Raw genomic sequence first — 13,789 nt, forward strand, 5'->3', positions numbered from 1 at the left:
TGAAATGATGAGGTTATCACTATGTTTCAATGGAACTAGGGTTTCCTAATTACCCTATAATTCTTGGATTAATAACTTCATTAATAAAGTTGAAGTTATTAATAACTTTGAAATTAAAATAATATTGGATTTGTCTTTTTATTATTTTTAAAGAATTAATAATTAAGGTAATTTATTAATTAGGGTTTAAAATCCTCCTAATAAGGATTTAATAAGTTAATAGAAAAGGAAATTAATTTTAATGATTTCCTTAATTACTTACTGGTTTTTATTTATTTTATGAAGTTTTCCTAATTATTGAATTTTAATTGAATTTAGAATTAAAATTAAAGGCTTAAATAACAAGTATAAAATAATTAAATTTTTATTAAAAATAAAAATTTCATATTATATTTTTATTGGATAGAGTTTACTTTTTTATGAATTTTGATATCTTATTTATATTTTTCTGAGTTAAATTGAATTTTCTATGAATTTGCAGAGTTTCAGTAATTAATGAAATTTGAAATTTAAAACGAAATGACTAGTTATACCGGGCTAGTCTACCCACAGAGGCTGACTGGTGGGGTCATTGACCCAGTCAGTTGCCATGTAGGCAACGACTGGTCAAGGAACGCGGAATGGCCCCACTGCCACGTCGACCTCGTCGGTCCACTCGCCGTCGGCGAGTCAACACACGACGGCGACGCCGTTTTTCGGCCTACTGGGACGCGCGACTATCATTTTCCGGACCCCCTCTACACGCTGAGTCTGATGGTGGGTTTTGCTGCTCGAAAAGACCACCGGAGCTTCGACGGAATTCATGTCTGCGGCGCACAACTCCGGCGAGGTCACGAAATCGGGCTACTGTATGCCAAACGATAAAGATAAATGGGCTATGAGTGCGTATTTGTACCCTGGATCGGATGGTGTGGTCGCTGGTGAGGATTGGGGTCGGATTCGAGCTGGTGAGGATGGTGTGATCACCGGCGCAGGGGAATCCTCGAATTGGCTCGATAGAGGATGCTTCGATGCGATTCCTTGTATGGGCCGAGCTTGTCTAGGACGGTGAGGAAGGTGGTGTGCTCGATTTGGCTAGGGGAGGCTTCCATCGCCGGCGATTGAAGTCACCGGTGCGGCCAGGGTTCGGTGTGGGGAGGAAATCGAGCGGAGGAGGAAAAAATTGGAGACCATGGTTTGTCGGGAGCTTTTATAGGGCGCTCAAGGCGAGCCTCGTCACGCCGTCGATGAAGGAGGGGTCGACAGCGAGAGAGGAGAAGCTCCTCACGGTGCCGTGCTGCCCTCCATGCGTGAGGAGAGGATGAGGATGACCTCCTCACGTTGATTTTCAACGAAGGGGTAAGTTTGGGCTGGTAAGTGGGCTTCTGGTGGGCTCTTTGAAATTTGTTCTTCTTTGGGCTGCTCGGATCTGCCAGGTAAGCCCACCATTTCTCTTATTTTCTTTCCTGTTTTTATTTCCTGTTTTCCTCTTCTATTTTGTATTCTGTTATAAATCTAATTCAAATTATTTTATACCCTGCAGGTAATTTATACTTTAAACATTTGATAACTAGATAAAGGGCCATTGTATTTCTGAGTTATTCTGAAATAACCATTTGACATAAGTGAGTTCTATTGTAAATTTTGATTAAGCATGATTTTATGCACTATTTTAATTTCCTTTATCTTGTGTATCAATTTTATTTTTTAATGATTATGGTTGATGCTTTCAACCAAAAGTATTTCAGAGATTGTTCTTAGTGCTTGATTTCTATTTGAGGAATTGGTCACTTACACATGATTTTATGTGAGTACCAATGTATTAGGGTTTGTAGTTTCTATTATAACCCCCTTATGAGGGTTAATACTATAAGTACCTTTGAAAGTATCTTAGTAAGTATTGTTCCCCTTATGGTTGATCTTGGTTACAAGAATAAGTGATTGATCCCCACACATGGTTTAAATTATAGGACTTAGCACTAGGTGACTCTTTTGTTTTATAATTGAAGCATAGGATTTGATTAATGAACCATTAGGGTTCTAATGCTAATTACTTAATGACACATGGGTTGAATCTCAATTATGGCTTGGTTTTATATTATGATTACCATAGTGAGGTATAAACTAGGGTTGAGATATAGTTCTAGTTTATGGAATTGGGATGACATCATATTGCATTTGATAGGGTTTAATCTCCTCTAACCAAGGTAATATGGTTACTTGCTTAATTGTTTCTGTTCTCCTTTAATTACTAGGGACTTGAGAAGTGGTTTTATCTTATACCAATAGTTTTCTATTATGTCTTTAATCAACTGTTAAAGTAACTAAAGTTATCATAGTTCTTTTTATAGTTAACTTTGGTCATCTGGATGGATGGTTTCTCACCATATTAAGTATGGAGTTTTACTCTAAGGTTTTCTTAGGTCCTTTAATTGAGGGATGAGTGAAATATAGATATGGTAGGATTCTACTTATTATCCCCAAGTGATCTCCCTATAATTTCATGTGGGGAAGGATACCTACTTATCATATAGTGTTTAAATTAGGGCTTACTTTTCTACTTCTCCAAAACATGGTCATGGCATATACATGATCAACTTGTTTATAATATGTCTACCTCAAGTTCTTAGGGTTTATGATTATTACTCAATTGATAATGATCAAGGTTTGGCTTGCTAAAGTATATCTCTCCTGAGTTAGGTTTCTCACTTCTAAGATCAAGTATTGTCTTAATCAACTAGGATATAATATCTCCCTTATAGTTTCTTGGGTGGACATGGCTATGGTTGTCTAAATAGATTATATCCCAGGAGAATGCCTGAGATATTCTGTTAGGGTTCTACTTAAACAATGTTGATATTATCATCTGGGTATATGGATAGTTCTCTCTCTCACATTCAAGTGTTGGCTTAACTTTCTTGAGTGTAACACCTTAGCTTGAGCTCTCTCTCATAGGAATAGTTTATTCAAGGGTTTATGGTGTACTCCTGATATCCCCTTAGGTATCTAGGCTCAGGTTCTATTTGTCTAGCTTAATTGGTTTATTCTCTTCCTCACCTTATCAGTTCATGGATATGGTATTATTCCATGTGATAATAGGGTATCTCACCACTCCAAGATGGAATGGTTGTTCCTAATGATTTAGTTCAAAGGTTGTCCTTGATTTTTAAATAGGTCAAGCTGGAATTAGTATGAATGGTCTCACTCATTTGGGAATGACTTGAATAATACTCTAGGGTTCCTCTTGAAGATGATGATTAGAATTACTTGGATGTATATCCAAGGTTTAGCTCAAGGTTTGTTATTTCCTCTCTAATAATTATTATAGAACTCTCACCTCTCTAGGTTTGATGTATAATAATATGGAATAGAGAAGGATATATATTTCTAGAGTTGATCTCCTTGTTATGTTTCCAAGAGTAAAGTAGAATGAATACCATGAGGTTCATGGTAGGATCAAGGATTAGTTTAAGACATGGTAAAGATAAGCGAAGAATGGTTTCCCAATTATTGTTACTTGATTTCCAATTAATTGTAGATTCATATGTTATGGCAGGGAATTCCATATTATGATCTTTTATAAGATCAAGCAATTGATCTTTGAGTAAAGTATTGTTGTGTTGATTATTAGTTCCATTTGATCTAACCCCTTAGATCAAATCATCTCTACCCAAAACAAGGTTTTAGCAAAGTCACATTGAGGTTTATAGCGCTTGACTTGATGAGCTATTTCAATTCCACCAAGATCAAGTGAAACTTCAGTTACTGTGACTGTTTTACTTTAAAGCGCGAAAATTCCCCAGATTTTCTATGCATGAATGCAATGCACACAACTGTTTCCTCTATTTTTGTAACCCCATTACCTGGGATATTACAGTCTCTACCCCTTAAACTAAACTTCGTCCTCGAAGTTTGATCTCTCTCACGTTTCCGAAGTGTGGTTCTGACTTATGCAGACTATATCTTTTCTCGAACTCCGTATTGATCTCACTAGATATAATTGAATATATCCCTTGTCCAGATTCTTCCTGGAATCCATTAGTGTTTGACATCAAACAACTATTACTTCCTTTACTTCCATGATTTCCTCCAATATTATAAGCTTGTTTTCCTTTCTCATTGAATATTCAATGATTGGGACTTCTTCTTGTCCTGACAGTCTTAATTGAAGACTAATTGGATAACATTCTCCTATTTGATAAAATAGGTCTTTGTTTTCCCTTACTACCAAAACTGCAATAATGGTACTTGGTAAGGTACTAACTATGGAAATGATCATACTGGATTATTCCTCTAAGAATGGATTAGGCTCATTTAGTCCATCCAATCCTGGTTTATGGTTGATACCTATAACTATTTTGGGTTATTTAGGTTCCATGAAAGGAATCATTCTATTAGTCTTTGATATTGGTATGTTCAATCGTCTTCATTCTTTGGCCATCTTGGGCTTTATTGGTCTACGGTATTTCCTTCATCCAACTTCATTATGATTACTTACTTGAGCTTTCGTACTTCTGAGTAAATATTACTCACTTTCTCAAGTTATAGTCCACTTCTTACTTCCTCGAGGTATGAACCTAAACCTGTACGACATCCTTCTGAAAGTAGTGTTCAATAATCTTATGAAAATAAGATCGAACTTCCTCTCAGTTCAGATCTTCTTCTTATATCTTACTCAAAGTATTGAGTCATGGTACATCCAACTCAATCTTTACTCTACCCCTTAGAGTTTTCTTATGGTCTTCAACTACGTTTCTTCCAACTATTGGACTTATGATTAGAATATTGGTCTGGTTCTAACTTATGTTTATATTCTTCTAAGGTCTTGTGAAGAATCCTTGTGGTGTATCCACTCAATTGTGGACATCCAATGTGAATCCTTTGACTAAATGATTATAGGTCATTGTTATTTGGCTAACAAAATTTTATTTGTTCACAACTTCTTGGTACAAATAATCCAATGATGGACTAATTGATACCAATTATGGCTATTTGTTATCTGAAAATAGATTCTATTATAGATTCTGATCAACTGAACGAGACATCTTCTACTTTATCTCGCAGTATTGATTCTATACCAATTGGGTCTTCTGATATAAACGATGGTCTTCTAATATCTGTTAAGGTTTCATAGGTCATCTTCCTTTCTTCAAGGTTTAATGTTGCAAGAAAACCACTAGCTGACACTATGATTATAGTATCCTAAGTGATTTCCCATGCATTCCATCTCCTATGTTGACTATGGATCAGCTTCAGCTTCACCATAATCACAAAATTTCTCACCTTCATGCCTCTTCCGTACTAAAGTACTCCTCTGTTGAGGTAAAGCATGAGTTTTGATTGGTACTTCCTTCAGAGTATTGTGGTTACTTCCCACAACTTTGCTTCCTTTTTCTGATGAACCTTCATCTTGTCTTCGCAATCTTCAGAATGCGTCACTTCCTCACACGAATACCATTACCCTCTAGATCTATAGCATCAAGTAAGGACTTGATATTGCAACATGCATTTGCATACCAAAGTCAAACTTCATGTATGGATCTAGTCAAACAATGAAAATCCAATAAAATCCAAGAAGATTCAGCTTTGTGTTTATAATATTCACCATCATAAGCCTGAATATAATAGTTGAGTAAGACATCTCTAAACATCAGGCTCTGATGTGTTGTATATAACACCACATAAGATAGGTTATATTGTGATACTTAGCATATATAGTTGGCATTCTACTATTTGTCTTGACATTTACCTGAATTGCACAATTGCAATGAGATAAACTTGAAACAAAGTGGTTTGGGATGGTTAGGGTTAACCTAAATTTGTTTGGAAGTACTAACAAAGTATTATACCCTATATAAGTGCTGTTGAGGACTATTTTGTATGATACCACTAGTTCTAATATGGTTACTCTAAACACATACTGTTGGAATGTAGTTCCTATACTTCCATGTGTTCTTACCATGTAACTAGGGTTCTGATGTACTTGACACAGTTCCCATGGTTTTGAAACACAATTCTTGCTTTGTTGTTGAAGACCTGACTTCTTATTGTTCTCCTCCTAAATGTTTTTGATGTTCTAATCCCTCACATGATGAATCTCAAGTGAATCATATCTGATTTCAATCACTACTATGTAAGTAGACATATTTCATTTCTTTTATCTCTTCCTTACCTACCATGATTGACTCATCATTGTCTATACTACCTCATATCACTCATATTTACCACTTACTATCAAATGTTTCACATGTCTAGATAATTTTACTTACTTATTACTTATCTGGGTCTACATCTTCTATTAGGATATCTTAATCATCTTCATCACTTGATATAATTTCTAGTACAGGTCTGAGTAATTCTTATTTAATTATATCATGTGTTGGTACACATCTTCCAATAGGATATCTTCCTTATGGTTGTATCCTCTCTTTGGACTACCATGTATTGTATACCAACTGTGATCTACTCATCTATTGTTTAAGGACTTCATGGTATACTATATGTTTGGGATTAGCTAACTAACTTCACTTAGGAAAGATAGGTAAGAAATGTTGACTCAAGTGTGTCAGGATTATTCTCAAGTGAATATCCATCTCAAGTCATAAGAAGTACTTGGTTTACCTAGGAGAACTTCCTATAGACACTACCAATCCTATGGGTCTCCTTTAAAGGGTTTTTAATCCTAGGGTCAAAGCATTTGCTCTGATACCAACTGTGGTGACCCGGCATACCACTGCATGGTGTAGTATGCAAGTCTGATATAACACCAATGAAACACAGTTCCACTAGTATTATATCGCTCAGAGTGGTACAACAGAAACATATGCGGGTCCAAGGCATGTCTATGGAATTACAACATTGACTCTATTACATAAGATCAGCACAGCCTCCTACTTTACAATGAGGTAAATCTGCAAATAAACTCCAGAAGAACGACTCGTAGTCTAATTCTATCACGAACTCTATTTGTAGAGTATTTGACTAGCTATAGAGGCTAAGAATAGATTCTAGCTAAGTAGGAGCTAGGTTGAGGAAGCTAGTTCCTTTCTACTGCTAATCTAGGTTTTCTCCTTGTTGGATGACGTGTCGACTCATTGACGGGGTCCTGTCTTGTGAAGTAGTTGTTGGCTCCTTGGCCTTCGAGTTGCACTGTAGATCCTCCTTCGATGCCTCCATATCTAAGCAGGGGATTTAAGAGTGGGATGAGTACGAGCGTACTCAACAAGTTCATTATAGGAAAGAGGTGTTTAATGCACTAGCTACAGCATTAGACCAGAAAGTCTAATACCAATGCAAGTTTTCATAACCATTTCTTCAAAAGGTTGCTTTTATTCAGAAGAACTATGTCCGTCAGCCTTCACCGGTTTACTAGAACTTCATGGAGCTCCTTTCCGGCGCGTTCGCGATTCCATATCCCGGAACAGGGAGTGACAGGTCACGGTTCTTTACACTCTGCAGAGGTGTGTTGCTTTACCCATAAGAGATCTTAACCTTGGTGCCAACCGGGCGTACTCCCCGTCCACACTTCCTTTGGTGTGAGGCCCGGTATAAGGTCTAGCCAATCATGTTCCTCCGCTACCTCGAACACCCACCCTTTGTTGCATGCCCGACCCTGGGTCCACGTCGGTCCCATTATTCCTGTAGATTTCAAGGTGGACCCCGACCACGATGTCAGTGCTGGGCTCTACCATACACTCCTACGCCGGTAGCTGCAACCCATCCTAGACCGCAATACCGTGGGGACTTAGGACTCCCCAGCCTCACCGCTTGCTCCTTCGGGCGACAAGTGTACTACGGACTATGCCGTGGGGACTTAGGACTCCCCAGCCTCACCGCTTGCCCCCTTGGATTACAAGTGTACTACGGTAAAGCGCATCCGTTGATGAACGAGAGGTGGAAACACTTTTGACTACTCCGTCCCACTCCGGATCTTATGGTTAACACGGGTATTATGGCATAAGAATCACTGGCGACATTTGTTGTTTAATCCTAGATGGATATAAACCCTTGCAATGGAACCTCCACCATATCAACACAATCCATGGTTCCATTGCCCACCACATAGTCATATTCATAGTTATGAAAGTAGTGGTTTTGATTTTTATGCAGTAGTGATAACCATAATACTTTGCAAGTAATTTGATAGAAATACTCAAATGACATGAGCAAGTGATGAACTTGCCTTTCTTGACTGCAAGATTATGCAGACAAGGTCTTCGATACGCAATAACTCCAGATTCTGAAATAGCATCATCGTCCGGTAAGGACGATGTTTTAAAAGATTGGCAAGGATGCAATAATGCATATGTCGTCGTGGTGAACGAGCAGATGCCATAGGATGGCTTAGATTGGGGCCGAATGGACGCAAGAGGATTCGGGGGAGGGTTTGCGATCAGGTGGGAAGAGATTCCGGATGGTTTCCTCAAGAACTTGGCCAAGGCCAGAGGTTGAAGAAGAAAGACACAAGGAAGAACTCCCTCTAGATCACCATTTTCATTGATTCACACAAGTTACAGGCTCTGCCTTCCTACACACGCGCGTACATACTTGCCCGTGAAGATGGGCTGCCCCCTCTCCTTATATAGGGGAGAGGGTGGCTTACACTGCAAGAAACCCTAATGGCATCTTTGACTGGACAAACTACTTTACGATTCTTTGTACAAAGCTACTTTAATCATAGGTGACACCGGGCCTTCTTTTATCATAGAAGGCGGCGTCCTCCGGCTTCTTTTTCCGTCACCTCTCTCTTTGGCGCCGGGGCTCTGAATAAAGTTACTTTGCTTAGCTCATCCTTGTCTTCTTGCTCGAAGAGAATCTTTGACCAGTCCTGCCGACAGGCTCTCCTTTCGGTATCTTTTATACCGGGTTCCAGATACCCCTTTGGGGATACCGGCTTAGCCTTGCTCTCCGGATTCCTACTAGGCTTAGGCAAGAACATTAAACCGGTATCTTGATGGCTCAAACCATCCGGTTTGGCATGCCTTTGGCATGCAGGGTTATCCCCCAACATTAGTCCCAGAAGCTGGTATAGCCTGGAGGATTCTATCCTCTGAGACCATGCGAGGTTTTCATCTTTTAAGATACCGGTTTAGTCACTCATCTCTTGAGCTTAGTTCCGGCACCTTTACCCTTGTTCCTTTTCTTCTCTTTGCAAGGCTCGTTCCGGCATCTCTTTTTTCCGGCACCACGCGTCTTTACTACTTCCTCGGCGAGGTCGAGAATATCTCGGGCCCCGCGCCTGTCAGAGACATGCGCACTGTAACTGACGCGCCAGTGTCCGTTGTCACATCGCTTCGACTCCCGCGCGCGTAGTTAATGCATCTCTGCGGATCCCACTACTTCTTCGGGATCCTGTGTGCGCCTCCGTGTGGCCTCCCTCTCTTGCGTGTATCCGTTCGCCACGTGGCGGCCCAAGGTGCGAACCGTCGCGGGCCGCGAGGCGAACCGCCGCGGCCCAGCGGTTCCATCCCCACCTTCTCTCTCCTTTATAAACACAACTGTCCGTTCCTCTTCGTCTTCTTCGCATTCTCCTCCTTCGCGCACAGAGCTCCACGCCTTTGCGCCACCGCCGTTCTCCGTCCGCCATCGCTCGTTCAAGCTCCGGTGCCCGGCGAACTCACGCCACGCCTCCGCCGGTTTCTTTGTGTGCGGAGATCTTCGGCAGCAACTCCGTCGCGCCCGCCGCATTCGCGTTTCTTCGTGAGCTTCTCCGCCTCGCCGTCGGTGCTGCTCACCGTGACCGCAGACCCGCTTCACCGCCAGCAAACACTCCCCTCAGCGACCGCGCCGCTCAAGGTTGGTACCAATTTCACTTTACTCGCCGTTCGCTTGCTTTCCAGATCTTGAGCCTTTGGTGTTCTTATTTGCTCTTTTTCTTTGGTTTTATTCTTACTCGTAGATCTTCACGCGGGGTTCAAGTTTGGGATTTCTGTTTCTCCGCCTACCCTCACAATGTCTGACGAGGAATCTTCCTCCGCATCTTCTTCTTCCCTTTCTCTCAAGTGCCGCAGACCCTCTCCCGGTGAATCTACGGCCTCAGATCCAATGGAAACCGATTCCGGCAATCAGCAGGAATCCGGTAGCCTCCAAGAGTCCGGCGGCCACCTAGAATCCGGTAGCTTTAGCCAAGCTTCCGGTAGCCAAGAGGCCGATGGCTCGGCCAAGCCTCTAGCAGCTCCGGCCAATCTTCCGGCGAGGAGCCTTCCCCAACCACCCGCGGAGCCTGGATGGGCTCCAACGTTACCGAGTTCGAGATCGATTGGTTGTCTTGGTCTCGGAGGATTAGGAAGGAGTTACCTGCCGGATTCCGGATGACGAGATCGAACCGGATCCGGAAGACGACGAGTATGTTGTTTTTCTTGCTCACTTTGAGCGTGGCTTCGGCCTTCCCGCCTCTACTTTTTTCCGGGAGTTCCTAGATTTCTACGAACTCCAACCTCATCACCTTCCTGGCAACGCCATTTTCTATCTTTCTTGCTATGCCACCTTCATGGAGGCCTACATCGGCATTCGTCCCACTCGCGAGACGTTTGCCCGCTTCTTCAACTTGCGGATCAACTCCGTCCAGGGCAAGGATATTCCTAAGCCCAAGCCGCCCGTGCAGTGCGGCTCTTGCATCGTCGGCTCCCGCCAGGGGAGCACCTTTCTTAAGTTTTCCGGCCTCGAGTCTTGCCGCGCCTGGCAAGGAACTTTCTTCTATGTGAAGAACACCGGCCGCACCGATCTCATCAATCTTCCTCCATACCAAGAGGGGCCCCCCAGCAGAACTAACTGGAGCTACAACCCAAGGACAGAACATGCCGAAACCAACCGGGTAGTGCGCTTCTTGGCCTCTTTGAAGAAGGAGACCAACATCTGCTCTGATGATATCATCCGGACTTTCATATCGCGCCGGGTGCTTCCTCTTAAGCGCCGCGCACATAGGATGAGCGAGATGTATGGCCCAGGCGATCCTACCAAGATCACAGGCCGTGCTCTCAGCAAGAAAGACGTTGTTCGCAAGGCTAAGCAGATTTGTCAAACTTCTATGCCTTTTGCGTGGGAATGGGGCCTCCTTCCCCTCAGTTCCTCTAACCCTCCGACTCCAGAAGTAAGAGATTGCGCAATTTAGGGTTGTCTTCTGCAGTAACTTCGCTTTTGTTAACCTTCCTTTTTATCTTGTTTCGGGCCGGGGACCGCTTCCCTCTCATCCGGGCGAGCCGCGAAGAACTCTCCCGGAAGCGCGCCTTTGACTCCTTCGACCCGGATCCCTACATTCTTTGGAAGGATCTGAAGATGGGGAAGACTCATTGCGCGCCTTGGCCGGGACCCGCCGGAGCCCACCGAAACCCCGAGGACCTGGTTGTGCTCGAGGTACTTTCTTTTCCGGCTTCCTATACTTTGCCACTATTGCTTTCTTGCGAATTGCTTCTTAGCCATATCCAACTCACGGATCCACGAGCGCGTGCCGCCCTGCGCGCCGAGGCCGGCTACGAGTTTGTGGACAAACTCATGGCCCAGGGCGGAAGAACAAGCAGCCGGCATCTCTGCCGGCTCCGGCCATGCTCCTCCCTCCAAGCGCTTCCGGACGGAGCCCGTGGGGAGAAGGAAGTGGGCGTGCGCCGCTACGGGCGCAAAGCGATGCCAACCGCTTAGGGTAATTTTCTTTCCGGCTTGCCTCTTTTTGCCAAGTTCTTTTTCCGGTTGCTTCTTCTCAACCAATGGTCTTTTCTCTTTTTCTCAGCCCCGCTCTCAAGCTTGGCCCAAGGCCATCGGGCTACGAGGGATCCGCAAGGACCTCAACCCCTCCTCCTCGTTCAAGCCGGCACCGTGCGGTGCTGGCAACACTTCCGCCTCCCTTTCGGGGCACAACAGAGTCGGGGCGTGCGGCCCCTTCATTGTCGATCACCGCACGGAGGAGGACCTTTCCTTCCTCCCGGAACACCAAGACACCGACGCCTTGACAATACCGGCGCCGGAGAAGAAGAAGCTGCCGGCGGGCGGAGCCTTCTGCTCCTCCCGTCCTTGAAAAGACAACTTCCGCGCCGGAATCTTCCGCGCCGGAAGGCTCCAACACGGGTGACGCTCGTAGCGCTCCCCCTTCTCCACGTACCATTCTTATGCCTCCGCCAGAGGCTCCTCGCGCCCAGCCCTCCAAAGCCGCTCCTAGCGCGCCGCCGGCCAAGACCTCCGGGGCCTCCTCTACCGCGCCGCCGCCCAAGCCTTCCAAGCTCATCAAGGGGAAGGCGACGACCTCCAGCGCCCCTTCGGGCGGCCAGCAGCCCTTGGTGCTGCACGTGTCCAAGGCTGCCAAAGGCGCCAGCATGAAGGCCACCGGCCTCCTCGGCCGCATCCACGGAGTTCCAGCGCCAAGGCCGGGACACAGGGCACCTCTGCCTTATGCTCAAAAGTGGAATGCCGCGGACATCACTCCGGCGACCCGCGGAATGGGCAAGGACCGGCTGCCGGCACCTGATCTGTCGGGGATCGGTGTTCTGAGGAGCACTTCATGCGGCTCCGGGCTGCCGTAAAAGAGCTTGACAGCGCGTGGTACGATTCCACGAACAATCTGACGGTATGTTCTACTAACTTTCAACCTTTGCCGGTTTCTTCGTTTCCGGCTCTGTTTTATCTTTTCCTTAGTTTCATGCCGGTTTCTCTCTTGTCTATCTTCCCAGTCCCCGAGTTTTGTGGTGAGAGCGCAGCTCTTAACGCAAAACTTAACTTAAGATTTTAGCGTGAAACCGGCCTTTGCCCGATCCCGAGTTTCGGGTTAAACCTCTTCTTCTTAACACATAATTTACCTTAGAAATGCGCAAAGCGCACTTTGCCGATCCGGGAGTTTCGGGTTAAGAACTTTGTTCTTAGCGCAAAACTTATCTTAAAACCGCGCAAAACCGGCTTTGCCCGATCCCGAGTTTCGGGTTAAGAACTTTGTTCTTAGCGCAAAACTTAACTCATTTCTTCTTTTTCTTGAACAGGTCACCGCTGACACTCGGAAGGCCCTTTTCGAGGAGCTTTTGTGGGAGCACCGGGAGCTCGCTGAGGCACATGACAAGTGCCAAGGTAAGTTTTTGTTCCACCGGCATCTTTGCTACCGGAAACCATTTATCCTTGTGATAGTTACAATTTCTGTTCAACAGTGATCCCGGAAGCTTCCATCGATGCTCTGAAAGAGCAGCTCGCCGAGGCCCAACGTACTATTTTTTCCTTTCTCCTTTGAACTTGGTTTCTTTTCATTTTTATTAGTGTAACCTTGTTAACACTCTTTTTTCCGGTTACAGGGGAGAAGGACCAGCTCAACCGGCAGCACCAGGAGGAGCTGAACGCCCTCAAGACCAGCTACCAGGAGCTCAAGTCTCAGCTGATTCAGCTGGGGCTTGACCACGGCAAGGCCCTCAAAGCCGCTGAAGTGACCGCAGCGGCCAAGTTGGACGAGGCTACGGAGGATGCTTGCAATGCCTTTGTGGTGTTGCGGGCAGAGCTGGAGGAGATGGCCAAGGCCGGAAGGGTGCCGAGGAGAAGGCAGCGCGGTGGAGGAGGAGCATAAGGAGTGCGATCAGCTGATCCTGACCGACACACTCGCCCTCCGTAAGTTCTTTTCTTTTACACTTTGATTACTGCACACAAGCCTTTCTTCCTTCGACCCCATTTTCTTTCCGCTATCTTTCCGTCCGGTCTCTCTTCTTCCGGATTCTTTTCTCTCCGGTCTCTTTTTCTTCCGGACTCTTTTCCTTAAACTTTTTCTTTCTTTGCATAGGCCTCTTTCCGGACTCGCAGAGGTACGCCGTCAAGAAGGTCGACGCGCAACGCAAGGACAAAGGCCAAGCGG

General features: G+C 44.6%; 1 pseudogene; it reads left to right on the forward strand.

Moving 5' to 3' along the window:
* Positions 1–519: 519 nt before the first annotated feature.
* Positions 520–13,789, forward strand: part of LOC127322487 (alpha-galactosidase-like) — a 31,798-nt pseudogene continuing 18,528 nt past the window's right edge.

The sequence above is a fragment of the Lolium perenne genome, chromosome 1 (assembly GCF_019359855.2).
Source record: "Lolium perenne isolate Kyuss_39 chromosome 1, Kyuss_2.0, whole genome shotgun sequence".
In the NCBI taxonomy this organism is placed as follows: domain Eukaryota; kingdom Viridiplantae; phylum Streptophyta; class Magnoliopsida; order Poales; family Poaceae; genus Lolium; species Lolium perenne.